At 38.7% G+C, this 26,984-nt stretch overlaps 1 protein-coding gene across 4 annotated transcripts in view; it reads left to right on the forward strand.

The window, feature by feature from the left end:
• Positions 1-26,984, forward strand: part of CPEB3 (cytoplasmic polyadenylation element binding protein 3) — a 204,398-nt gene that overhangs the window by 95,887 nt on the left and 81,527 nt on the right. The gene's annotated exons all lie outside the window — the stretch shown is intronic.

A 26,984-nucleotide genomic window follows, 5' to 3' on the forward strand; every position in this document is an offset into this window, starting at 1 on the left:
AGAGAAGAAGACTGAATTAGGTCATCGTAATGATTGCTTTCAGAATGAAGATTCTGTGATGCTGTAATATTTTTTAAAGTACCAAAAGGGTCATTTTGTCAATATCTGTATCAAATGTTGATGAATTATGCATATTTACAACATTATGGCAGATACCAGAGCACATCCATCTTCAAGTGACTATGGGTACTGCCCTGTAGGCTCCTGAGAGTAAACCATAACACAAGCAGGGTTTGACGTTTGCATTACTCACTGTCAGTGTGCTTTCAAAGTTGACTTCAACTTGAAATGATCAGAATAAACAAAATATTCTCCTTGGTAGATACTTATGGGGTCTATAGGTTTTGACAGATTTGCTGTGATAAACCTTTTTTTCCCTTGTATAGTTGGACCCAGCCCACCTGGTAACTTGTATATAACATGCACAAACACACCTGTGTATTTTTTGTCTTCCCTTTTATGCCTACAATTTGTCAGCCTGGCAGTTACTGTCCTGTGACTGGTCTGTACTTATTTTCCCTCAGCCTTCATGTAGATGAGGTCACAAATCACATTGAGATGAGGTCACAGATCAGTAAATCTTTATTAATTCAGAATTTGTGATTATTCAAAGAGGCTGGGTTGAAGTTGAACTATATTTTCAGGCCAGAAGGGACTGGCTAAGAAAATTAAAGAGAGTTTAATCAATGGTTAAACTTTTTAAAAAAGGAAATGTGAGTCAGTGGTAGTGTTTTTTTATTACCCCTTTTTGCTATGCAAAATTGATGCTTCCCAGCTCTGTTCATAATGCTGCCATTTGCTATATCTTCAGAAAATCTCCCATTCTTTTACTTTCCTAATCTTGCTCAAACCCAACACTCTCCTGAAAGTACCATGTTGTCAGGTTTCCTGACTTGAGGAGACAGAGAGAGGTGTCCTGCTGAGCATTTTCATATCTCATTTCCACTCCCCAGCTTTTAATAGGCCAGTGTCCCATTTGGGGGATATTCCTAGTGCATGTTTTCCAGCTATACCTTCCTCTCAGAATCACCACTGCCAGTGCCATCTAGAAGCCAGAAAATGGAGCTTGGGAGAAGAGGGTAGCTATAGAAAACAGTAGACTGGTTAGACATTTAGAGTGTGGAAAGACTGGCAATATTTGTGGAATGCCAGAGAGTCTCCTGAGTTTTCCTATTTAAGACCATGAGTCGGGACTTCCCTGGTGGTCTGGTGGTTAAGAATCCACCTTATAATGCAGGGGATGCAAGTTCGAACCCTGGTCAGGGAACCAAGATCCCACATGATGCAGGGTAACTGAGCCCATGCCCATGTGACACAACTAGAGAGCCTGTGTGCCACAACCAAGACCCAATGCAGCCAAGAAAATAAATAAATACATATTAAAACAAACAAACAATGAATCTAGTAAGAATTAGCAGACCAACCACTGGGGAGGAAACATAAGAGACACATCTAAATTTTGGCTGGTCCCCAAAATAATAGTCCTCAACTATCAGAGAAGTAACTACAGAAGCAGAGATGGGAAGATTCTGATCCATCAGTAAGTTCTGCCACTTGTCTGCTATTTCCAAAATGTAGTTAGTTTTGAAACAATATGCCCCTGCCTTTTAAGCTGTTCATGTATTTTTTTTCTTAGTTTTTTAATAATTCTCTCTTTTCATCCTCTTTGCCCTTACACCAAAAACACGAGAAGTTTGCATAATGTAGTTTTATTTTTCCTTCTTTAGAAGGAAGGAGACTACTGAAAGTACTTCCAGCTATATATGTAGTAGTTCTATTAGCCATATTTTTTTCTAACACTTAACTGTAGCTTGTGTGTTTTCTTTGGTGTGTTTGTGTGTGTGTGTGTGTGATTACACCCTAGGTATAGAGTTGAGTTTAGCAGTTATGGATTTATAGGGGATTGATACCTGCCTTGATGCTTTTTCCTGTGTTATGATGATCCTCAGAAAAGGATATTGGTGCCTTCATCATCAGTCAAATGAATCAAAGTTATGTTCAAATTAAGGTTCAAAACCAGAATGCCAGGTGCTGTGATTTACTCTAGGAAAATCACTGCAGATCACTGCCAAGTATATCCCTTTGTTCCTTTTGACTGGTCAGCTCCTCTTCTTTCAGGTAGAGAACCAGCTTGGAAAAACAGTGAAATACCAGAAAGATGCCAGATGAGTACATTAGAAACGGGAAATAGTATGGCTTGGTGGTGGTTTAGTCAGTCAGTCATATTTGACTCTTGAGACCCAATGGACTGTAGCCTGCCAGGCTCCTCTGTCCATGGCATTCTCCAGGCAAGAATACTGGAATGCATTGCCCCTTCCTTCTCTATAGTATGGCTTAAGGGACAGTATCACTCAGCTTCAAGGAGGTACCTTCCAAGCAGGGTAGGAGGCTTGTGAAACATGGAGATGGAACAATAAATTAGCATAGTCAAGAAAAACATTGTCTAGAATCAGACAGATCTGGTCCCACCTTCTATAAGCTATGTGACTTTGGGGCCACATAGCTTCTTACCTTCTGGCCTCTGGTTTCTTCACCTGTAAAATGGAGATCATGATCACTAGAGTGGCTGTATATAAATCTTTTAAAGTTTAGCATAGCCGCCTTGTAGGTAATGCTCTGGTGAACTGCTGTTGTGATTGCTTGCATCAGCTTTATGGCTGCCCCTTAGGATTTCCTTTTCTTTGCATGTTAGACTTCCAGAACATATCTTACATTGGTTGTACTTAGATGTTTTCCTAATGGAATTTAAGGCAGCACACCTACAAGTCACTCACAGGCTAGAGTGGCTGTCCTGGGGTGCACTACATCTCTTTTTGTGTGAATCTTTTTTTCTGCATAAAATGCTACCTGCCTCTGTCCCCTGACCGAAACATGCACCTTCCTTGGGGCTTAGAGTTGCTATATCTTTCATGATGTTTGGCACTTTCAAAGGTGCTATACAGTGATATTTGGCATGTAAAATGGGATAGCTATTTTAGACAGCAGTTTGGCAGTTTCTTAAAAAGTTAAACATAACACACCTACCATAGAATGCAGCAGTTCTATCTTAGAATTGACTGATGTCCACAGAAAGGCATGTATGTGAATGTTTAAAGTAGGATTATTCTTAATAGCCAAAATTTAAAATAATGCATATGTCCCTCAACTGGAGAATGGATAAACAAATTGTGGTATATTCACACAGTAGAGTTTTATTTAGCAATAAAGAGAAACAAATTATTGATTCATTCAGCAACATGAATGACTCAAAATAGGCTGAATTTTAAAAACTAGAATAATGTTACATTCTAGAACGTGAACACTAATCTATGGTGAGAGAAAATACAGCAGCTTTAAGAATATTTTGAAGTAATATCATCCCTCTTTTTTCAGAGAACAAAACTGAGGACTTAGATCTTAGAGGAGTCATATGATAGGGATGGCTCCTGGTTGGCAAGTCTATGAATCTCCTACGTTATCTCTTTAGTTAAACCAACAAGAAGACAGTTATGATACTCTGAGTACCTCAGTATTTTTGTGAGATTTAGATGACGTTAGGCACATGTACAAATAAGGTTTTAATATTGCTTCGTTTGGAAAGTAGAGGGCATAGTTTTATTTAGAGTAGAGGGCTTTTTTTTAAGACAATAGCTCTGTAATGTAACATAGGTTCAGTTTTATCTAAATTAAAATTTTTCATGCCATTCATTGTTTGATGTTTCTCACCTCGTGACTAGAGTCTGTTCCCGGTTTTAAGAGGTGAATAAGAAATTTGAAGTGTCGCTTCCCTTCTGACAGGGAGAAATCATTGTTTGCCATCACTCTTCCTTATCAAACTTTTGAAAACACTGATAAATTGAGGCATCCCATAATAAAACCTTGGATGTTTGAAGAACTAAATTAATATATTTACAAAAAAAACAAAACATTGATCTGCTTGAGAAACTCTGAGGTCATTTATAGCTAATACGTTACACAGCTGACGCACCAAGAAACCTGGAGCTTAAGATTATGCTGCCTTCCACTTTGTCCTCGTTAGTAATGCCTTGAAAATATTTTTGAAGACTCTGCCTCTATTTCTACTTGAACTGAGGGCTGCCAGCGCATTTGTTGAATCAGAAGGGCAATGTAAAAGGGTTTTGGTATGAACTTTTTGCCAGGCAGACTCCTCTTCCCCCTCCCTTTCGTTCTCTGTTGGGAGTGATCTCCTTGGGGAGCAGCTCAGCTGAGAGGAAGTGGCAGAGAGGGAGCGGAACACGTGATGCTTTGATGCTAAAGTGGAAATAAAGCCAGGTTTGCTAGAATTTCAGATGGAATTTTCCAAAATTTGAAGAGTACATTGTATTTCTGCTCACCATGAGTGGATCTAAGTAGTTTTTTTTTTTTTTAAGCAGAGTAATAAGATAGTGAAGGAATTATTTTGAGATTCTCAAAGATATTGTCTTTGAGTATTTTGAACTTTTAAAAGACCAGATCCCTGTTTCTATCTGAACAGATTTAGAAATAAAATTAGTATATAATTGTGGAATGAATATATTATAAATGATGACTGATTTAAAAAGCAGACTAGTAATCAGAAGGACATGCAATGATCTATATGTCTTAAGCATTCAGAATTCACACTGTTCTGCATAGATGCTGCACATGAACGTGGTAGGGACCTAAGGACGTTGTTGTTTCATTTTGACCTTCTCATTTAACAAATGGGGAAGCTGAGTTCGAGACTGTGTGGTTGTATGCCAGTGCTCCTGCTTTCTCAATTTGCCCCATCTGCTCCTTGTAGGAAGCTGCTGTATAGGCATAGGGGGCTCAACTGGTTGCTCAAGGGGTAGGACGGGGTGGAGGGTGGGGGAGAGGTTCAAGAGAGGATTTATTGAGCATACATTTATTTATGAGGCATCAGGGATATACATATGTCCCTTCTCAAGTTTACTGAGAAGGGACATATGTACACTTATGGCTGATTCATGTTGTGTGGTAGAAGCCAACATGATATTGTAAAGCAATTATCCTCCCAATTTAAAAAAAAAAGACTAGGAATTGGCTAGGGTGACATGATGGAGCTAGAACCATCTGCCTTCAGGTTGAAGATGATAAACTTTGCTTTAAATAATTCATTGTTAAAAGTGGTTATATTGTTTTTATACTAGTTTAACACAAACACACAAATTCAGTGCCTCTGGGAGAATATTACTTGTCACTTCGTTTATGCCCTGAATGCTCAATAAATCCTCTTTTCCCAAAACATAGAGTGATATAGCTGGTCTACATGGCCTGGCATTAAATATTGTAAAGAAGTGAAGTCTGAAATATTCTTGACTTACTTTGCTGGATTTTGGAAGAAGTTCTCTCTTTGTGTAAATATGTCTCAAGTATCAGGATTTGGGTGCTCTAAATGAATAATAAAGATTCAGGAAACTGAAAATTTACCTGCTTTCCCCTGTGGATTTCCCTGTTTGCTTCCTGCACTTGTGTCAGCAGTAGAACGTGGACTTCTCTTTTATAACACTCATCACCCTTGCAGTTAACTGTTTAATGTTGGTGTTTCACTTTAATATGTATGCTTTCAAGAGGGCAGAGACTGGCTTCTATTCATAGCTGTTTGTTGGCTTCCAGCTCAGTGCCCAGTCCATGGAGTAGGTACTAAGTCTGGGAGACTGGAAGAGAGGGAATGATATATCAGCTGTTCAGTCGCTCAGTTGTGTCTGACTCTTTGTGACCCCATGGACTGCAGCATGCCAGGCTTCCCTGTCCTTCGCCCTGTCCTTCATCTTCCAGAGCTTACTCAAACTCATGTCCATTGAGTCGGTGATGCTATCTTGTCCTCTGTCATCCCCTTCTCCTCCTGCCTTCAGTCTTTCCCAGCATCAGGGTCTTTTCTAATGAGGCAGCTCTTTGCATCAGGTGGCCAAAGTATTGGAGTTTCAGCTTCAGCATCAGTCCTCCCAGTGAATATTCAGGATTGACTGATTTGATCTCCTTGCAGTCCACGGGACTCTCAAGTGTCTTCTCTAACACCACAATTCAAAGACATCAGTTATTCGGTGCTCAGCTTTCTTTGTGTCCCAACTCTCACATCCATACATGACTACTGGAAAAGCCATAACTAGACGGACCTTTGTAGGTAAAGTAATATCTCTGCTTCTCAATATGCTGTCTAAGTTTGTCATAGCTTTTTTTCCAAGGAGAAAGCATCTTTTAATTTCATGGCTGCAGTCATGATATTGCAGAGAGACTGTGAAAAGCGCAGTATAACAGCCTTAGAGAATATCTAGTCCATCTTAATTTCTTCCTAAAGATTTGCTTTAACGTGGACTTGCCTGGTGGTCCAGTGGTTAAGAATTGCCTTCCAATGCAGGGAACAGGGGTTCAATCCCTGGTCCAGGAAGCTTCCACATACCGCAGGGCAGCTAAGCCTGTGCACCACAACTGCTGAAGCTCACGTGCACTGCAGCAGGAGAAACCACTGCAATGAGAAGCTTGCACACCACAACTAGAGAAAGCATGCACAGTGAAGACCCCACACAGCCAAAAATAAATAAATAAAAACGTTGCTTAAAAAAAGAAAATATTTTTTAAAAAGATTTAACTGTTCCTTTTGGAAAATGGTACTGACATGTATGGATCTAGCAATTAGCAGTTCATAGAGTGCTTTCACAGACCTCTCTCTGCCTTTCAAATGCTTTAAATGGTTTGCAAGACATAGTCAAAATTTCATGTTTCACTCCAGAATTATTCTCCTATCCAAGCAAAATATGGCTCTGTGATAGAGCAGTCTATGCAACTTATTGCAGGTTTTAAGAGAAAATTGGAGACTTCAAAGCATTTTCTAGATTTCAGCACATTTTAGGAATGCCCTGTGATGTTTCCTTCTGCTGTTGGGGCCCATTGATAGAAAACAGAGAATTGTGGTCATTCCTTTCTTCATTGCATCCTTGTTTTAAACAAGGCAGTGTCTTCATTTTCTGGAACTTGCTGGTGTCATGCCACCAGCAAATAGCCATCGATGGCTTAGACACACAGATTGTTCTGCCAACCAGTCCTTTAATCCAAAAAGAGCAATGACTTCTGTCCTTTTGGGTTTTTCCGGAAAGATCACTAAGGTTTCCTTTAGTAGCAATTAACTGAATAATGCTTTATTGATGGTAGAGAATTAGTGCATTTCTGAAAATGATCACTTTTACTTTCAGAACATAACCTCCCTTGTTAGTGGCAAGAATTTTAACACATTGTCACTTAAGCCTCTGGTATATGTAGATTGTGAGTCTGAGACTTGAACAAAGACTTGGTATGCAGATGATCTGGAGAGAAAATTTATTACCTGAAACTTTGCCTTCTCTTCTTTGTTAGTCTCCATGCCTACACATACCTTTGTTTTATGACTGAAGTTGTGGTTACTGTTTTCTTGTTGTTTTTCCAGACAAATGTAGTGGAAATAATGCAGTTTGGAAGGACCAGGCAGATCTGGGCTTAAATTCTGGACCCATCACTTATTTGTTTCCTTGGCAAAGTTGCCTGTGTTTTTTTATTTTAAATGGACATGTTAATCCCTTCTTTACTAACAATAAGGATTAAGCGTGCAATGTTTGATTACCAAACCTGGAAAGAAATACGCACCTAACAGATGTTAGTCTCTTATCTTCCCTCTTCTACCCATATACCCCCCTCTTTTTCCTTTTGAGTTAGCAGTAGTTCTTAATCTTGCCTCTACAATCAAAATGGAACCAAAGGTGGCACCAGGGAGGGGAATGAGCTTTTCTCTGTGGTGCCAGAGTTCTTCCCACATTCTCACGTCTGTTCCTTTCCGTGACTTTCTTCCATGAAGGAACCCTCCTGCCCACTTGAGAGGAGCCTTGTTTGTAGGGAGGAGCCAAAGAGGCTGAGTAAGGGGCCTGGGTACAGCAGCAGCTGTTTTTTTCTACCCTCTCCTCCCTCTATAAATTTTCTACATTATCTGGGGATTCAGACGTGTAGGGTTGGCAAGTGTTGGCTATCCTGAACAGTCTAAAAGTTGAGTGAGTAAAAGAGGCTTCATGAGATTTTGGCATAGTGAAGATGCTTTATTGGCAACATATGCCAGATATTTGGGTGCATGCCCTATGCATTTTCAGGCCTGACTTTGACAGACTGGTCTGTGTTAAATATAAAATACTCTGGTATGTGATTAGGAGCCTCAGAATTTTGCTTGATTTTGTGGCTTTGGGGGAGGTCAGTTCGTGTGCCATTTAGCGATGTGCTACTGAAATTCAAAGGAAGGTGGTAGTAGTTACTCCCGTGGAAAGCTCGTAGGCCACAGGTGTGAGGGTGCAGGGGCGTCAACTGATGCCAGCTCATGTGCACGTCCATGCCCTCTAACCAGTGACAGCAGTGACATGCAGAGATTGTTTACCTCCTAGGTTTGTTTCCACAGAAATCTTGTCAGATGATCAAATTTTAAACGACCTTTCTCTGTTTCAGTGAGAAGTTTAAGACATGGACCTGAAAGTTCTGAAGTGATGACTTTGATAGCATGTCACTTATTGAGAGGTTTAATTAGTAACCTATTTGGTAAATGTAGTTTAGACATTAATACGAGGTGTGCATGGACACTGAAGGATGGTATAGTGAAGCCTTGAATTGACCATTTTGGACAAGATAGGAAAAATAATAGTGGATAGAAATGGAAAGGGGAGTTAGGAGTTCCCTAGGAAGCAGAGAAGAACAGATGTTAAGATGTGGGTATCTGGATCCTTATGTTAACTGGATAAGTGATTATATTATAATGATACTGTCAGAAGAATAGTTGAATTGGTGTGACTGGAATATATGAGTCTGATGTGTGGAATAGTGGGAATGAGGATCTGAGAGGTGATCAGAGGTCAGATGATGAAGGGCTTTGGTATTTGTTCTCCTGAGAAGCCTGGACAGACAAGTGTTGTCTTACTGGAAAATTAGGTTTATCTGAAGGGGGATGTTAAGGGTGATGTGGGGTATGGAAAATGGTTTCTTATGAAGAATAGCTAACTATAACTTCACTGTAGAAAAGAAAACTAAAAGGAGATGAACTAATGATCCTCAAATAAGGGGCTGGTCACTATGGTTAAGAATAGTAGTGAGGCAAGTATAAGAAAGAACTTTCTAACTAGAAAGAATTGTCCTACCGTGGAGCATAAGTCTTCAGTTTTCAGTCATGTTCTCTGGAACCCCTGCACCTGAGGAGACACTTTAAGGACCACTATGAGGAGGAATATCTAAGAGCTGGGGCTCTGAATCCCTATACTGCTTCACCCTGAACAACTGTGTTCAGGGAACAGATGTATTTGTTACAGTTCATTTGTTGGAGGAGAGAGGATTCTGCTAATACATAGAAAAAAGCTTGGGGGAAAAATGACTCGAGACTGAAGTGAGCCTCATTTTTTTTTTTTTAACCTTAGCTCTTCTTCTTCTACATTAATTTTATTTTTGGCTGTGTTGAGTCTTCATTGCTGCTCAGGCTTTCTCTGGTTGTGGCTGAGCGGGGGCTATTGTCTAGTCGTGATGTGGGGGCTTCTCATTGGGGTGATTTCTCTTGTTGTGGAGCACAGGCTCCAGGGCACAGGCTTGGTAGTTGTAGTACATGGGCTTAGCTGCTCCTGGGCATGTGGGATCTTCCTGGATCAGGGATCAAACCCATGTCTCCTGCATTGGCAGATGGATTCTTTACCACTGAGCCACTAGGGAAGCCCATCAGAATACCTTGATGAAGTTATTCTAGCAGAATCAGGGAGAATATCTTTGTGTTGGTTATAGAAGTAATTCCTGTTTTGTTTGGAAGGTTGCTTAAAGATCTGTAAGTTTCCTGTAACATTTTGTAAGCAATGAGACAGAATATTATGGTAGTAATAGTGCAAAGTGCAGTAGCTCAGTCGTGTCCAACTCTTTGCGACCCCGTGGACTGTAGCCCACTAGGCTCCTCTGTCCATGGGATTCTCCAGGCAAGAATACAGGAGTGGGTTGCCATTTCCTTCTCCAGGGGATCTTCCCAACCCAGGGATCAAACCCGGGTCTCCCGCATATTAGTAGTGAAAATTTGAGTGAGATGTTTCTTTTTATTAATCTTGGATTATGAGAGGAGCTGGAGGGCTGCAATCCATGGAGTTGCAAAAGAGTTGGAGAAGACTTAGCAACTAAACAACAGCATAATACTAAGAGCAAACTCTTGAAGGATGGGAAATTTGTGGAAATCCTAAAAGGAATTTCTGTGTATTTTCAAGGACTGTACAGGTTTGAAATACTGGCTGTTTGATCTTGGTGGTTAGGAATAAAAGCTTTGCAAATGTCCATTGACTGATGTATTACTTTACTAGGGATACTATAACAAAATATCATAGACTAGGGGCTTAAAGAGAAGAAATCTGTTTTCTTGCAGTTCTGGAGACTGCTGGTCCAAAATCAAGGTGTTGGCAGGGTGGTTTTTCCTGAGGCCTTTCTCCTTGGCTGGCAGATGGCTGCCTTCTTGCTGTGACCTCACATGGCCTTAACTCTGTGCATGGGTGCCCCTAGTATCTCCTCCTCTTAAAAGGACAGCAGCACTTGTGGATTAGGGCTTACCTTTATGGCCTTATTCAACTCATTTATCTTTCTAAAGACCCTGTCTTCAAATATAGTCACATTGCTACTTAGGGCTTCAACCCTTGAATTTTAGGGTGAATGGATTTCAGTTCCTAACAACTCATAAATGGATCAGTTGTAGTATTTCCAAACTATGGAATATTGCTCAGCAATAAAGAGAAACAAAACACATGTAATAACATATATAAATCTCAAAAACATTATGCTAAAGAAAGGAAGTCAAACACATTGATTTCCATTTGTATGCAGTTGTATAAAGGGCAGACAAAACTAAGAAAGTAGATTAATGGTTGCCAGGGCCCATGGTTCAGGGGATAAGATCAACAGCCAAAGGGCACAAGGAAATGTTTTAGGGAGATGAATTGTTCTGTATCTTAATTATGATGGTACAAGTTACATGGCTGTATATGATTACCAAAACAGATCAAACTGTAAACTTACAGTGGAGGAGTTTTATTGAATATAAGTAATACTTCAACTTAAAAGAGAAAAAGAATAAATGCTTTAGAGCCAGTGTGAACCTGAATTCCGTCCCAGCCCTGATGTTTATGTAGCTGAATAACCTGGACCAGTCATTCTCTTTGGGCCTCAGTTTGCCCATCTGGAAATATACATTATGGTAGTTGCTTTGGGAATTAGAACATAAGCATTTAGCATATAGTGCCTTGATCACAGTAAATTATTAGGTTGTTATATGGTATTTCTTTTCCTTTATGAAATATGTAAGCAACACTAGTATTATACTTGCCAGTTATTAGTGTTATTTTTTGAAAAGATTTTTTTCTGAGAAAAATGGGTAAGAGTTAAAGAGGAAAGGGTAGGAAGAAGGGATTTTGAAACATGCAAATACTTTATGGGAACGTAGCAGATGAAAACGTATCCCATCCCTTCAGGCATCATTTTAGCTGCTAAGTTTATGATAAGTTGATCTTTTCAGTTATAAATTGCCAGATTTGAAAGTTACTGAGCTAAAACTCTTACCTGCCATTATAAAGACAAAGATAGAGGCAGTGCATTCATGGGACAAACTCCATCACTCCTGCTCTTTGGGAATTTACAGCCTTAACTAGGAAAAGGGGGATATTTTTGTACTAACTTTAAGATCCTAATCCATCTTAGGTAGATTTTTTTTGCATGACTAGTACTTAGATGGAAGCTGAAAGGGAGAGACCATTAGATGTTCTAATAGAATTTAATTTTGAATTTTGAAATGGTATTAAAAAATAAGTTTACAGGGTGTTCTTAGAAACTGATTTTATTGCAAGTAAAGGAATTAACAGCTTGTCCTATAGTCAACAGTTTTGACAGATATTTCCAAGACAGTAAAATGTTGTGTTAAGATCTTTGTATCTTGTTTGTTTTCCTAAGTATAGCATCTCAGGGACTCTGCTTAAGTTCCTGAAATGGGTACGTGCTACTTTGATCCACAAAAGAAAGAAGCGAGAGCTCTCTCCTACCGCCTCACGCCATGCACAAGTGTTTTTGAACCTCTATAGTTGAATCTGTGTATGATGTTACTTTGCTACAGAAACTTCAGCAAGTTTGGATAAATCCATGTAGATGAAGATTTAGTTTAGATTTTAAAATCAGATCACAGGTTGTCCTTAGAGAATCATGTGTGTGAGCGCAGCCGTTTCAAACCTAGTGCGGCCCAAGTCTTAAGGAGTAACAGCCGGTCCGTTTTATAGCAGAGCCTCCTGTGCCTAACACAGCACCATGCTCTTAACATGAGGGTGCCATTCACAGCATTATGCCATTAATGTGAGGGTGCCGTTCACAATGCACTGGTCATTGATCATGGAAACTTGTTTTTAGAGTAACTGGCACATCCCATATCTCATAGTACATGCACCCTTTTATATTTATTGTGATGGATTGCAAAATACGTTTTTTTCAGTTTTGGATTATTCCGGTTTATGCTTTGAAGACTACAAAAATTTAACATTTTGGGCTTTCTACGTTAATCTTTTATCCCAGGGAATTGGTCTAAAATGTATGTACTGTTTTTTTTTAATTCAAGTGTAATTATATACCAAACAATGTACAGACCATAAATATATACGTAGCCTGATGTATTGTCACAAACTTAACACAGATTAACCCATGCCTAGATCAGTACCCCAGAACCCCACCTTAGGTTTCCTTCCAGTTAATACCCCTAGCCAAAGGTAACCACTACCTTGACTTCTAGAAACTGAATGTAGCTTTTTAAAATGAGGTCTAAAGTTGTTTAATACATGCTGCTGCTGCTGCTAAGTCGCTTCAATCGTGTCCGACTGTGAGACCCCATAGACGGCAGCCCATCAGGCTCCACCATCCCTGAGATTCTCCAGGCAAGAACACTGGAGTGGGTTGCCATTTCCTTCTCCAGTTTAATACATAATGAACAGTAAAAGAATTTTATCTGTAATGGTGATGATTCTAATAAAGAATTAAAGTTTTTGGAGGAAGTAGATAGGACTTTGAAAATGTATCGTATCTTGTCATATCTGATATAAATTTGCACTTTCATAGACTACATTACTAACATAGAATACTGAACAGTCACATTACTTCCTTTATTTCTATGTGGGATCGTTTTGTGCTGGCTCATGTTAGGTTTATGTGTTCAATACTCTTTCTTGTTTAAAGCTATATTTGTTCTCGGGAAGCACTGCTGCTGTGCTCCCAAATTTCTCTCCTTGGTGTTCTTTTCATTACCTCTCCCTTAGGGAAGAGTTTGACTCTAATTAGTCTATTTGCAAATAGCCCTTATGAGCAAATTTTTAATCACCAACACAAGTGGCCTACATTCAGAAGGCCATCATGACGTGCATTACTCCTTCCTTTGATTGCACATATAGCTAACAAGCCATATTTGCTGAATACTAGCTTGATACAGAGCTTTCTGCCCAGTGCATTAGAGAGTATTAAAAGAAGCATAACATACTGAACTTTTCCTCTGGGAATTTAACAGTATAGTGAGGTGGTTGAAAGTGTGGACTCTGGAGCCAGAGTGCTTAATTCATATTTCAACTCCACCACTTCCTAGCTGTGTGATTTTAGGCAAGATACTTAATTTTGTGTCCCATTTTCCTCATCTGTAAGAAGAGAGCAAAAGAATACTTAGGTCATAAAGTTGTGGAGTATATTAAATGATACTAAAATACGTTAAGCATTTTGAATTATTTCACACACATAGTAAAAACTCATTAAGTTTTAGCAATTACAATAAAAATTACCACAGATATCATAGGTAAACTGTTGAAATTGGGACCAAGGTAGCAAGTAATTATTCCACAGTGCATGATTAAAGCAAATTGAAGCATCTCAGATCACTGCTTTAAATTGGCTTGATCCAGCCAGTCCACCCTAAAGGAAATCAGTCCTGAACATTCATTGGAAGGACTGATGCTGAAGCTGAAACTCCGGTACTTTGGCCACCTGATATGAAGAACTGATTCATTTGAAAAGACCCTGATGCTGGGGAAGATTGAAGGTGGGAGGAGAAGGGGCTGACAGAGGATGCGACGGTTGGATGGCATCACCAACTCAATGGACACGAGTTTGAGTAAACTCTGGGAGTTGGTGATGGACAGGGAGGCCTGGCGTGCTGCAGTCTATGGGGTCTCAAAGAGTCGGACACGTCTGAGCAACTGAGCTGAACTGATTCCATGTGCCATCTTTGCCTCCATGTTATCAGAGTCTCCAGACTGATAGGAGCCAATTTACTGTTCATATCAGTAAATGGAAAAAGAGAAGAATCTGTAAAAATCATGAACCGTTTAAAGAAACTTTGTTTAAAACTCCCAAGTATTTGTGAAATACCGATCTATTTTTGCAGTTTCAATGTGCGAAATAAATAAAACCTCTTTCAAGGCAAAACAAAAATACAAAACTCCCAAGTATGTCTTTTGCAACTCTTCCCTGTCCCCCATTCAGGATGTTCTTCCCCTTCCCCTTGACTGGTTCTATTCACTTTGTGTTCTCTATTACCTGGACGTTTAGCAGTTAAAGACTTAAATGAGCAGCATTTTCATTTATCTTTCAGGGATGTTAAAGTCTGATGAGTCATTTGTACCTTAGTATCATAATCAAATTCTTTTTCATTGAGTATCTGGCCAGAAATCAGATAGAATGAAAGAATGGGAATGTATTGTTTGGGAGAGAAATGAGTAATTCTGAAATACAAAATGTTTTATTTCCTCTCTAAATAGAGGTTTTATAGTGAGGAGTGCTGGGCAGCATGACATCACTGGGGATGGGAGAAAGGAGAAAGAAATAAGTGGTAGGACGTCAAAACTTACTATCCTCTCTCTGGTTTAAGTGTTGTCCATTAGTGTTAATTTACCCATGTTATTTATTATAAGTGAAGTAGGCTTTGGGAGGAACCGAGCTAGGAAACTACCATTTACTACACATTCTGTGGGAAGACGAATTCCAGGTTCCAAATAATGAAAAGTATAAATGTTCCTAAAAAATTTTTCTAGAATGCATTCCGCTTGTAAGTAAACAGTAAACGCAATGTAAATTCAGAAGAGGTATTTTTCATTGAAAGTTAAAGCGATGACAGAGTTAGGGGGAGTATGTAGAGTTTGAATAATCCTTTTAATCTGTCTAACCCTTTTTAATATTTGTGTCATGGGAAAGTGAAAAGGCCAAAAGTGTGTTGATGAGGGTGAGTACGGTGTCTGAAGAAAAATGGGAACTGGAAGAAGATGAGGTTAGCAACTGGTATTTCAACTTTCTAGCTGAAAAGTCTGAATTCTTTTCCTAGGAGAGAAGTAGTTCTCTTTAGTTCTGCCTTATGCTACAAGTGTAACCCCAAATTATCCTTGTTTTTTTTTTTTTGGTTTAAAGTTAATATGATAACATTTCATGCCTTTAAAAAATGGATTAAATAGAGTTCTCATTTAAGTTTTACTGAATGTGGGGTTTCAAATTTGAAAAACTTTCCACTTTGAAAGTCATTTTAGATGACAGGATCTCCTGGTAGTATATGTATGATGACAGTCTAGCTCTGTTAAACATTGTAACAATGTACTTTGTGGGCCTTGAGTTTTGAAGGGGAAGATAATCTTTAAAGTACTCTATTCTTAAGTATGGGATGTACCCATGCCTCCTTTCTGGTTTTTCCATTCATTTTCTAGATGAAAAAATATTGTTTCCTACACCTGTAATACTGTATGGAAAGTAAATGAGGAGGCTTAGAGAAAACTTACAGTAACACATTCTGTAAAGCAACAGCTAATTGTGTAAAATTTTTATGCAGTTTTCAGGGCAGACTGTGAAGTGTTTGTGTGTGTGTGTGTGTGTGTGTGTGTGTGTCTACGTGTGTGTGAAGAAATTTAGAATGACCACCATACACCACAGTTTTTACTTGTTTAGGATGAATGCTTTTTTCTTCAAAGTGATGTCTGGTGGTAGTATATAGTACGAATGAAGATTTAGAAATCAGAAAATAATTTTACAGAACTCTATTTATCTATATCTGATACAGATAATGGGCCACAATATAAATCCTTATAAGATTTGTTAAACTTAAGCATCCATTATATCCTTTCCAGTGGCTTCCACATCCAGTTGAATTTCTCTTTAAGACTGTGATTTAACTTGTGCTTCATAAAGGTTTTTTTTTTTTTTTTAATATAATATGTCTGTAGTCAAGTTGAACAGTATCTCCAGATTAATTCCGAGAATACTTAGAAAAGGTTTGTGTGAATGTTTTTTTATTTCTAAATTCAGCATTTTGATACAAATACCCATGGTTTTCTTCTGTGTTTACATGCAGCCAGGAGCTATGGGCGAAGACGAGGTAAAATTTTTTTAATGAGATCTTTTGCTTGCCAAATTGTGAGTAAATATGAGTGTGTGTGTGTGTGTGTGTGTGTGTTTATACTCGTGTGTGTAAAACAATAATTATGGTGTGGTATGATGTTCTAGCTTAATTATTTTAGTGAAATAATTCTCTTATCTCTTTTGTTATAATTATTTTTCAATGTTAGTTGGTAATTTGTTCTTCTAATCCCAATAAAGACATAGCAAAGACTATTTCTAACTGGAAGTTTGTGTTATATGGTTTATTGTGAATGATCTTAAGGGAATAAAGGCCAAGCATATGTATTTTGTTGTTGTCCTGTCCTCACTGTGTTCTTTTCACAGTACTTAGAAGTTAGGCTTTAGAGGGCAATTCTTGATCTTAGTAGATTGACTGGTGAGTTTTTTCTGTGTCACATCCAGAGATAGATTTACCTTGAAGCTAAATGAAGCTTGAGTTTCAGGTACCCTCACTTTCAGGGGATCCGTTCCAAGTTTTCTACTTTATCTTTGTTTTCTTTTCTTAAAGAGAGGTCCTCTACTTACATAGGCTCTAAGGTCCATAAAACTTGCATTCTCTCCTGTCTACACCCAAGCAAAGTAATATTGCTTTCATTTATGTATTGCTATAATCTTTCTAAAGCATTTCCATATCTGTAATTTGTTAAATAATATTACAAAGTAGGTAGGGTAAGCCTAATATAGTAGAAAGGTATGAAATTCAGGGTCAAAAACTTTGGTTGGAATCACTGCTTTATCACTAATGTTTGGTATCCTCGTCTATAAGTTATGAAGTAATAAAATCAACCTTGTCCAACTTCAAGAATGTTAATTAGTTAGGCATCCCTGGTGGTCTAGTGGTTGGGACTGTGGCTTCTATTGCTGGCGCCCTGGGTTCAATCCCAGGTCAGAAACTAAAAAAAAATTTTTTTTAAGAATGTTAAGTTAGTGAATTAAAGTATAAAAAATGAAAGAGGAAAACTTATCCATATAAACTAAACTAAAAGCATTCCACAAATGCCGGTTGCTTGGTGCTCATTTGCAAAAGCTGGGAGAGATGAAGTAATTTGCTTTGTGAGCTCAAGTTAAAGTCAGAGCCAAGACCGGAACCTTTGTCTTTTGGGTGCTTGTTGGGTGATGTTTATCATTCATCAAGCTGTCTCTGACTCTGTAGATGAGTCCTGAAGAGAAGATAATAATATTAAATTGATAGTATTTATTCCACAGTAAATATTTGTTGAATAGGTGCATATCAGCAGGACTCCATATGTATTTGAGTTACCACTGAAGCATTCTTTCATGGTGGAATCACATAGTCAGTTTTGTTTTCACATGATGGTGAAGAAAAACATTTGTATAGTTATTTTTTAATTATGACAAGACCATTTAACATTTTTTCCTCTTATAATTTAAAAATTTTAAGTGTAGAAAATAATATTACTATAATTATTATGTAACATATTTTTTTTCTTGGTGCTAGGAAATTGATTGCTCTCAGGGAAAGAATAGAGAAGGACAGCATCTCAGGGGCAGATAACAGAGACTGTTCTCATCTTAGGCACTGGTCAGTCCCCAGATCTTGTCAGTATATTTCCTCTAGTTTCTCAGGCCTTCCCCGTCCCTTTCCATTCTGTTGTTTCATCTTTCTGAAACACCGTTTTGTCTTTCTTACCCTCTTTCTCCATTCAGGAACTCCATCATCTGACTTCTCCTTGTCTCACCAGCCTCATCATCTTCCACTTTTCCTACCTCACCTTCGCCTTGACCAACCCTTGTGCTTTCCCACTGTCTAGCCATTGCAAGTACTGTCCACCCTTCCTCTCATTTACTTAACTGAAATCTATCTTTAGTTCATGCATTCAAGCCTGACTCAAGCTTTACCCCGTCCAGGAAGCCTTTCCCGGCAGCCTTACAGGCCATGTTTTCCTCTGCTTCTGTTGGCTTACTTTCCTTCTGCCTTTTCTGTACGTCCTCATTCTTCAACGGGAGATAAGTTCTTTGAGGACAGTTGTCTCATGTGCCTTACACTGTGACCTACATATAGTTAGCACTTACTGAATGCTTATTGGTGAGGATTGTTTTGAAGTCAGAGCCCATGTCTATGCAGACCAGAATCTGACTTTGTATTTTTTAATTTTTATATACTTAAAAATCATAGTATATTAAATACTAGGCATCAAAAATATAAGATCACCTATAGTTTCTCAACTCCTGAGAAAATAATTACTCTTCCTAGTTCCATGTTACCTTCCCCATCTTTATTTGTAAGGTTTGACTTAATCGTTTTCAGAAGCCATGATACCTTTCCATCAAGTGCTAAGCTAAACACTGCCTAGATTGACTTGGTAACTGCTCTGTAGACGTCTGCAGTTTGATAGTTGTAGATGAAGGAGATAATGACAGAAATGTGTGTGTGTGTCTGCGCATACACACACACACACACACGTGCGTGACAGAGAAAGAGTGTGACAGAGCACTGAAATACTTGAGTGTTGACTTTCTGTAATGAGAAAAGAACAGCCAGTAATTTTTTTATCCCTGCTTTTATTTAGTCTTCTGTTTCCAAAACCGAAAAAGAAGAAACGTCATCTTTTAAAAATGTGGTAACGTAGTCATACAGGATGGGGCAGGTATACCTCATATTTACTCTCATTTTCTGAAATAGACTCATCTGGACCAACATTACATGGTATAAATTTGATGATCTGGCCAATTTCCTCACACTTGTTTATTTGTATGATCAAGGATTGTATTAATGCTTGATTTCTTTCCTGTAAACAAAATTTAGGATTTCCCCTAAAAGCATAAAAAGTGAACTTGCTGATGTGTGTTGGCTGTAACTTATATTCTATGTTTTACATACATGTTGGTAAACATTTTAGGAATAGAGGGCAGAGGGAATTATCTGTGACAGTTTCGAGATCAGTCCGCAAAATTTAGGCCAGTGAAACCTTTCATCTTTTCTGATAAAGCCTGGAAAGGCTTCCTGGAACAGGTAGAATTTCAAGAACTCTTTGGATGATGGAAAAGGAATAGGAAGTGAAGCATTCCAGGTATCTGATTCAATGTAAAAGAAAGCTCTGAGGTGAGACTGGCATGGCCAGATGCTTGGAGCATGTGCCTGTGAGTGTATGCAGTGGGGGCCAGCTGGAGAGGAGAACTTGGCAGTGAGATGATCTGTGCTACCCTGATGAATGGTTTTTGACACAGATACTGTTGGGCTTTAGGAGCAGGGTTTCATGATACAAGTAATGAAGACAGGAGAAAATTTGGACATTGGTTGACAGCTTGGTTGGGCCATCAGGTATTGGAGGGTAGACTTTGGCAAATCAAGTGCCTCCAGTAGTACAGCTGAAGCAGTAGCAGTTAGAAAGAACAATTAGGTATGAAAGAATAGGATCTGAAACTGAATATTGATTGTACCCCATGGACTATAACCCGCCAGGATCCTCTGTCCATGGAATGCTCTAGGCAAGAATACCAGATTGGGTAGCCATTTCCTTCTCCTGGTGGTCTTCCCGACCCAGGGATCCAACCCAGGTTTCGTGCATTGCAGGTGAATTCTTTACTGGCTGAGCAACTGGGGAAGCCCCAGTTGTATATAAAAAATTTAAATATTCAATTGTATTTCCCATTGATTCCCACTTTTACTTTAGAGATGTGTTCCAGTAGACAAATGTTGATTTCCCTTGTGGAATCAGAATGACAGCAAAGAATCTTAACATTTTTCTTCCATAGTGTTCTGACTTTCACAAGCTTTTATATGTGTTTTCCCATACAGCTGCAGCCCCTGTTAGAAACTAGCCTAATAGCTGCTGTTATATGTGATATTTACCTACACATTTTACAGCACACTTGATTAAAATATATGTTGTGTTTTCATCTCATACGAGTTTTTATGGTCTCTGGGAGACTTTTGTCCATATGCAGAGATGTTGGCTATGCCAGTGCTCTTGATGTTTAACAGAATTTCTTAGTTAAAGAGCAACAAGGAAAATATGAAAGATCTTTTTAAGTAATGTGAATGAGCAAATGGAAAGAATGATTGGAGTTACTTTACTATTGGATTTACTGTGGATTGGTGTTACTATTGTAAAATGTAGTTCTGTGTATACTTAATCTATAAAAATCTATTGAAATTAATGGATGATTTAGTCAATAACAAAGGTTCTAAGAATCCAATAAAACAAACTTGTGTATGAACTTGGTGTTGTCTTTCTGCCAAAAGCCTGACCAAGGGAGGAGAGATCAGCTGTATCAGTGAGACCATGGTACAAACATGATATCCTGCTAATTCAAACCGGGTTGTGCGAGCTTTCTTGTCTAGAGGAATGGATGGTTCCAGAGTGAAACATGGACAGCTGAAGAAATATCTGACTGTTCACAGCTATGGTATCTGAAGTATTACTGCTTATAGTAATAGGAAAATATGAGCACAGGAGATGGTGAGTGGAATAAGATCACTATTTTTTCGCTTTTGCAAAGAAGTTGGTCTGGAAGGAACCTACATTGATTGTGAAGGAAGGGTTCTGGGCTGTCTACCTTAATTTTGTTAAATGTTTGTGTGCCCACTGTGGGTCAGATGGTGTGCTAGACCCTAGCGGTCTCTCTTCTGAGTGTTCACTCTAGTGGAGGAGAGAGAGATGATACATTTTTATATTCAAACAAATATTTTTATACGCAAAAGTTTTGTTAAGTACTAGGAAGGAAGAACGGAGAAGGCAATGGCATCCCACTCCAGTACTCTTGCCTGGAAAATCCCATGGGCAGAGGAGCCTGGTAGGCTGCAGTCCATGGGGTCACTAGGAGTTGGACACGACTGAGCAACTTCACTTTCACGCATTGGAGAAGGAAATGACAACCCACTCCAGTGTTCTTGCCTGGAGAATCCCAGGGACGGGGAAGCCTGGTGGGCTGCTGTTTATGGGGTCGCTGAGGGTCGGACACGACTGAGCGACTTCACTTTCACTTTTCAGTTTCGTGCATTGGAGAAGGAAATGGCAACCCACTCCAGTGTTCTTGCCTGGAGAATCCCAGGGATGGGGGAGCCTGGTGGACCACCGTCTATGGGGTCGCTGAGGGTCGGACACGACTGAGCGACTTCACTTTCACTTTTCACTTTCGTGCATTAGAGAAGGAAATGGCAACCCACTCCAGTGTTCTTGCCTGGAGAATCCCAGGGATGGGGGAGCCTGGTAGGCTGCTGTTTGCAGGGTCGCACAGAGTCGGACACAACTGAAATGACTTAGCAGCAGCAGGAAGGAAGAATGGGAGGATCCTTTAAAGGAGGATGGTTTGCTCTGAAGAGATGTTGTTTAAACTCAGACCCTAAGGATGGAAAGACAAGATGGAAAGTCTGGAAACATTTATTTATCTTTAAATAAATATTTTATTTTGGAAATTTCCACATACACAAAAATAGAATTGTTTAATGAACTATGCATTCATAACTTAGCTTCAATGATTATCAACATTTTTGCCTATCTTATTTCTTATATTCCCCTTCCTTTTTTCCTTTAGAATATTTTAAAGGAAATTCTAGACATCAAAATACAACTGTTTTAAGAGGCTTGAAGTGTAGTACTGATGAATGTTTATAGCATTGATAAACCTTGAAAACATCATGCTAAGTGAAAGAAGGCAATTACAAAAGACCACATATTGGATGGTTCCCTTTTATGAAATGTCCAGAATAAGCAAATCTGTTGAGACAGAAAGTAGACTAGTGGTTGCCTAGGGCTAAGAGGGTTCCAGGAAAATGGGGAGTGACTGCTAATGGGTTAAAAGGATGAATTGTATAATAAGTGAATTATTTTTTAATAAAGTATTAAAAAAGGGTAGTGGTGAAGGGGAGAGGAGCTTGAGGCAAGAAAGGACTTTGTGTTTTTGAGGAAGTATCAATAAATAGAGCCCAGAATGGCTGAGCTTGGTAGGAGAGAAGCGGGGTGTATTAATATGAGTTTGGAGGAAGAAAGGAAATCTGATCTCAATGGGCTTTAGCTCCTGGTAAGGATTTCGAATTTGATCCAGGTATAAGAGGAAATCTATGAATGTTTTAAAGCAGGGTCAAGTGATCAGATTTATGTTTTTAAAAGAGCACTCTGGCTTTTGTTTGGAGTGGAGTGAGAGGAGAGGTGGGTTGTCTAGTTCAAAATGATGGTAATAGTCTAGGCAAGAGAATATGGTGTTTTAAGATAGGGTAACGCAGTGGAGTTGGAGAGAAGTGAACAATTGGAAGCTACATTCTGGGGACAGACTCAACCCTCTCTAATGGCGTTAGACCAAGGAATTGAATATGGAGAGCAAATAAGAAGGAAGACTCAAAAATGGTGTTCAGGTTCTAGCTTGAACACTTGAGTGAAGTGTGATGCCACATATCAAAATAATACTGAGCAAGAATAGGCTTCAGGTAGAGGTTGAGTTCATTTATAAATACATTACGGTTGTGATGCTTAAGAGATAACCACATAGTAATATCAACTAAGATGTATTTTTATCTATTTGTATTCTAATATTAGGGTTTTATGTAAGATTTTTGTGTAATCAAAGGCATGCTGCTACCCTCAGAGATGGGAAAACCTTTCATCTAGTTCAAATCTTTCATGAAAACAAAACTCAGATAAGTGAAATGTTTTATCCAGGGTCGCAGAGTAAAGCCGAGGCTAAAACTTGACTATCCTGACTTATAGGCAGCTTTTTTTTTCCCTCTGCCTAATAAGCCATATGAAATGCCTCATAAGCCATTTACTAAAACATCCCCAGAGTAATTCATTTCTGAGTTCTTTCCAAAACTAAGAGGAAAAGCTTCAGGTTTGGAGTGGGAATATTGGGTGAAGAGTGCCCTGGAGCTGCTGGATTGACAGCAGAGATGTGGGAGCTCAGAGGGGAGGTCCGAGCAGTTTTGGCAGCACAGCATGGCCAGTGGGCTGCCATTCTGCTTCTTAACTGAAAATAGATATCAGAAAACCAGACCATTGGTGGAAGAGAGAGCCAAATGGCCAACGTGCAACAATTAAGAAGTATTTCTCCTGCTTTTGCTGACTTATTGAGTATGAATATATTATGTGAAAGTCTGAGATTCTAAAGCAGATTTATATGCTAGGTACATAAGAATATAAGTTTTGGTAAGTAACATGACTTACTTAAAATGTTTTGCTCGTGGGAAATGCTTTTATTAAAGAAAAGAAACATGTCAGAGAGCTACTAGTGTTAGTGAAGTGGGACCTCTCATGGGACACAATTTGGGTACAGCCTCTTAAGTTTCAGTTTCTGGTAGCACGTGTCCAGAAACTAAAATTATACCAGTCTTCCCAGGGACTGTTTGTCATGAGGGAATGATTTATGTCAACCAGATGAATGCCTGGACAGACTAGAATGCCAGTGTTTCAACTTATCATGGAGATGGATGTAACAAATAAAACTTCAGTGGCTGATTATTTATCTAGTAGTTCAAGTCACCTTTTCATAATAATTAATTAATTAATAGAACAGTCCTTCAGGAGCTTATAATCGGAGCACAGGGAAATAAATTGTTTTCAGGATCTAGAAAGATCAGATGAGCCATTCTGTTTCACAGAGTCATCCCAGCAGTATGATAAAATCCTCCTCTCTCCTTTTGGTTTGCACTGGGAAATGCAACGGATTCTTAATCTACCCTTCTGTCTTTTAAATGCTTCCTGCAGACTGACTGTTTTGTTCTGACAGGACTTGAGGCAGTCATGTTACAGTAAGGTGGACTAGATTATAGATTTTATATTCCATTTCTGAAGATACTTTTCTTAACTTGATTGAACCTGCATGTTTCCCAAGGCTCCGTACACTTCACACAATGTCTCTCTTAGTTGCTGTTTGCTACAGACAGATCATCTGCTTTTCAGTGGTTCTTAAATTGGAGCATAGGAGTCGCTGGGGAAATTTGTTAAAAGTGCAGATTTTCAAGTTTGACCTCTTTGATTCAGATTAAGTAGATCTGGGGACTGAGTTTATTCTTAGGTCTTACCTACAGTTAGAGAAACATCATATATGTGTGAATTCTTAGCAGTTTCATTTCCAGGGGCAAATTCTTTCCTGAAGTCTATGATACTCTATGTGCGAAGACAGAAATTTACTTTCAAAACCTTGGAAAGTTTCTTAAGTGCCCATAACCAATTTTTAAAACAGGTCAAATTTTTGCAGTTAACTCTTGCTTTTATTTATTTATTTTTGCCAAAATACTCTGGGGAAGCTGTGGTTATGTTGGCTACACAGAAAGAAACTTCTCTTTGTTCCAGCATATCTTGAACATCTGGTGTTTCTCCTAGCTGCTCTGGTTCAAGACTTCCTCATATCCCAGGTGGACAAGTCCCAGATTTCTTCAGAATTGCACCCCATCTGTCCTCTCCCTGGGTGCACATTGTTAATGGAGGTGATGGTAGCTTTGCTGGATTTGGGGTAGAGGGAAGAACATGGTCAGGTTGTGACAGGAGGAAGATGGATTAGATGGGAATATCAGTCTCTAGGGAGTGAGTACATTTTTTTTGTTTTTAAAGAAAAGCTAGTATTAGAATGAAATAGCAAATTTGGAAAATGTGGAAATTTGCTTTTACAATATAGAGTGTCATATGTAATGTTTGAACAATCAGAAGCAAGAGAAGAGATCTCAGTCTTCTGGGAACAGGATCCCAGAAGGATCCTCAAACCCATCTGTTGTGTTCCAACATTTATTTATTTGCACATGGTATTTTCCTTTCTTGTCTGCTGCCTCACTGTTAACACTTATTGAATACCTATTTTGTATGCCCTTATTAGGACGTGAAAATATAATGGTGAACAAGATTAAATTGGTCCTTGTCCTAACAGAGCTTACAGTTTCATGGGGTCGGGGAACAACATACCAAGTTAAAACCCATATGATACCATAATGGTAACTAGGGAAAAAAAATGTTAGGAAAAAGTGCTGTAAATGGATGGGAAAGGGCATCTATTCTAATCTAGAAGGTCAGGAAAGTTCCAGTTGAGTTTCACTGACTTTTTAGCCTAGACCTGAAGAATCAATAGGACTTAATTAGAAAACTGGGGAGTTGAGAGGAGGGTGTTTGTTTTGGGTGGGCGAACACCTTTTCCTTAAGGCCTGAGGCAGGGAAGAATAACAGAACTATCTAAGGAGGCCTGTGTCATTGGAGGTTAGTGAACCAGAGGGAGAGGCAGCAACTCTTAATGTAGGAGTTGGGTGGGCGAACACCTTTTCCTTAAGGCCTGAGGCAGGGAAGAATAACAGAAATATCTAAGGAGGCCTGTGTCATTGGAGGTTAGTGAACCAGAGGGAGAGGCAGCAACTCTTAATGTAGGAGGGTTAGGCAGAGGCCTTACAGTTTACAGAGACATTTTTGTACTTTATCCCCAAATTAGGGGGATGTGGCAAAGAGTGTGGTCATGTTCAGATTAATATTGGAAAATGGTAACCTTGGCTGTTTTGTAGAGAAAGCATTGTGGAGTACAAGGTAGGAATTAGCAGATTGAGTAAGTTATTATATAGACTCTTGAGACTGTTAGTTCAGGGGAGAGATGATGGCAGTATGGACCAGGGTGTTAGGACTGAAGGTAGAGAGAACTGAATGAAGAATTATTTTGTAGCATGAGGTTGTAGGACTTAGTGAGAGACGGATTAGATGTGGAATATGAAAGAAAGGGATGTCAGGATTGACTCCTAGATTTCATGATTGAATTGAATGCGAATAGTTACTTTCTTTTTTTTTTTTTTCAGTCAATAATCTTTATTAACATGCAAGTGTCATTTGCCACAAGATACACAGTTTTCCTAATCTTTCAGTTCTTTTTCAATATTTTAAATTTGAGGTTACTTCTGGATCTAACATACAAAGTAACCTACTAAAGTGGGTCAGAGTTAAACTTTATTCTAGCTATTACCTTGACCTTTAAGATCATCACTTAGGTTTATAATTGGCATTATTTGTCACCAAGTAGCAGAATATAATTCTTGTACTTGATAATCTTCTATACTAAAATATGTACCAGTATGTCTTAAGAAGTTACTAAAATATATGCAATTAACATTTATATTTAACTGCTTTCAATAAGCTGGAAAGTACAATGTTAGGTCTTCTAAGTGGAAAAATTACTTTTATAGATCTTGGTTGTTTGTGGTCTTTGCAAGTTCCAGAAAAACTGGTCCATATTAAACCAGTCTCAAAGAAGCTAAAGGTTTTAATTTATAGACCCTGTAGTGACAGCTTTGTTTTGCTACTAAGATAAAGACTATAGTAAACCCAACTCTAGTGCTGCTTTTCCCATGACTAAGCAGAGACACTCTTACAGTTCTTAAAAAAATTTTGTCTTAGTATAGAAGCTGAAAGGCCTCTCTTTTAAGTTTGACTTCAGCAGAAGATCCAGATTATGACATCCTGTCTACTGGGAAATGCGTTAAAAGAAGATGATAAACCATATCAAAGTGCATTATAAGATCTGCACTGCATCTCTTCAGGTTTTAGTATTTTATAACATTTCAGCCGAGTGGAGGAAGACTAAAATAGTTCAGAGAAGTCTTGTTCTTAGGATCTAGATGAAGTTCAGGAGTCTTTTAAAGCATATTTAAATAATGAGAAGTGTACCTACAAGGGACT

The sequence above is a fragment of the Bos mutus genome, chromosome 26 (genome assembly GCF_027580195.1).
Source record: "Bos mutus isolate GX-2022 chromosome 26, NWIPB_WYAK_1.1, whole genome shotgun sequence".
NCBI lineage: Eukaryota > Metazoa > Chordata > Mammalia > Artiodactyla > Bovidae > Bos > Bos mutus.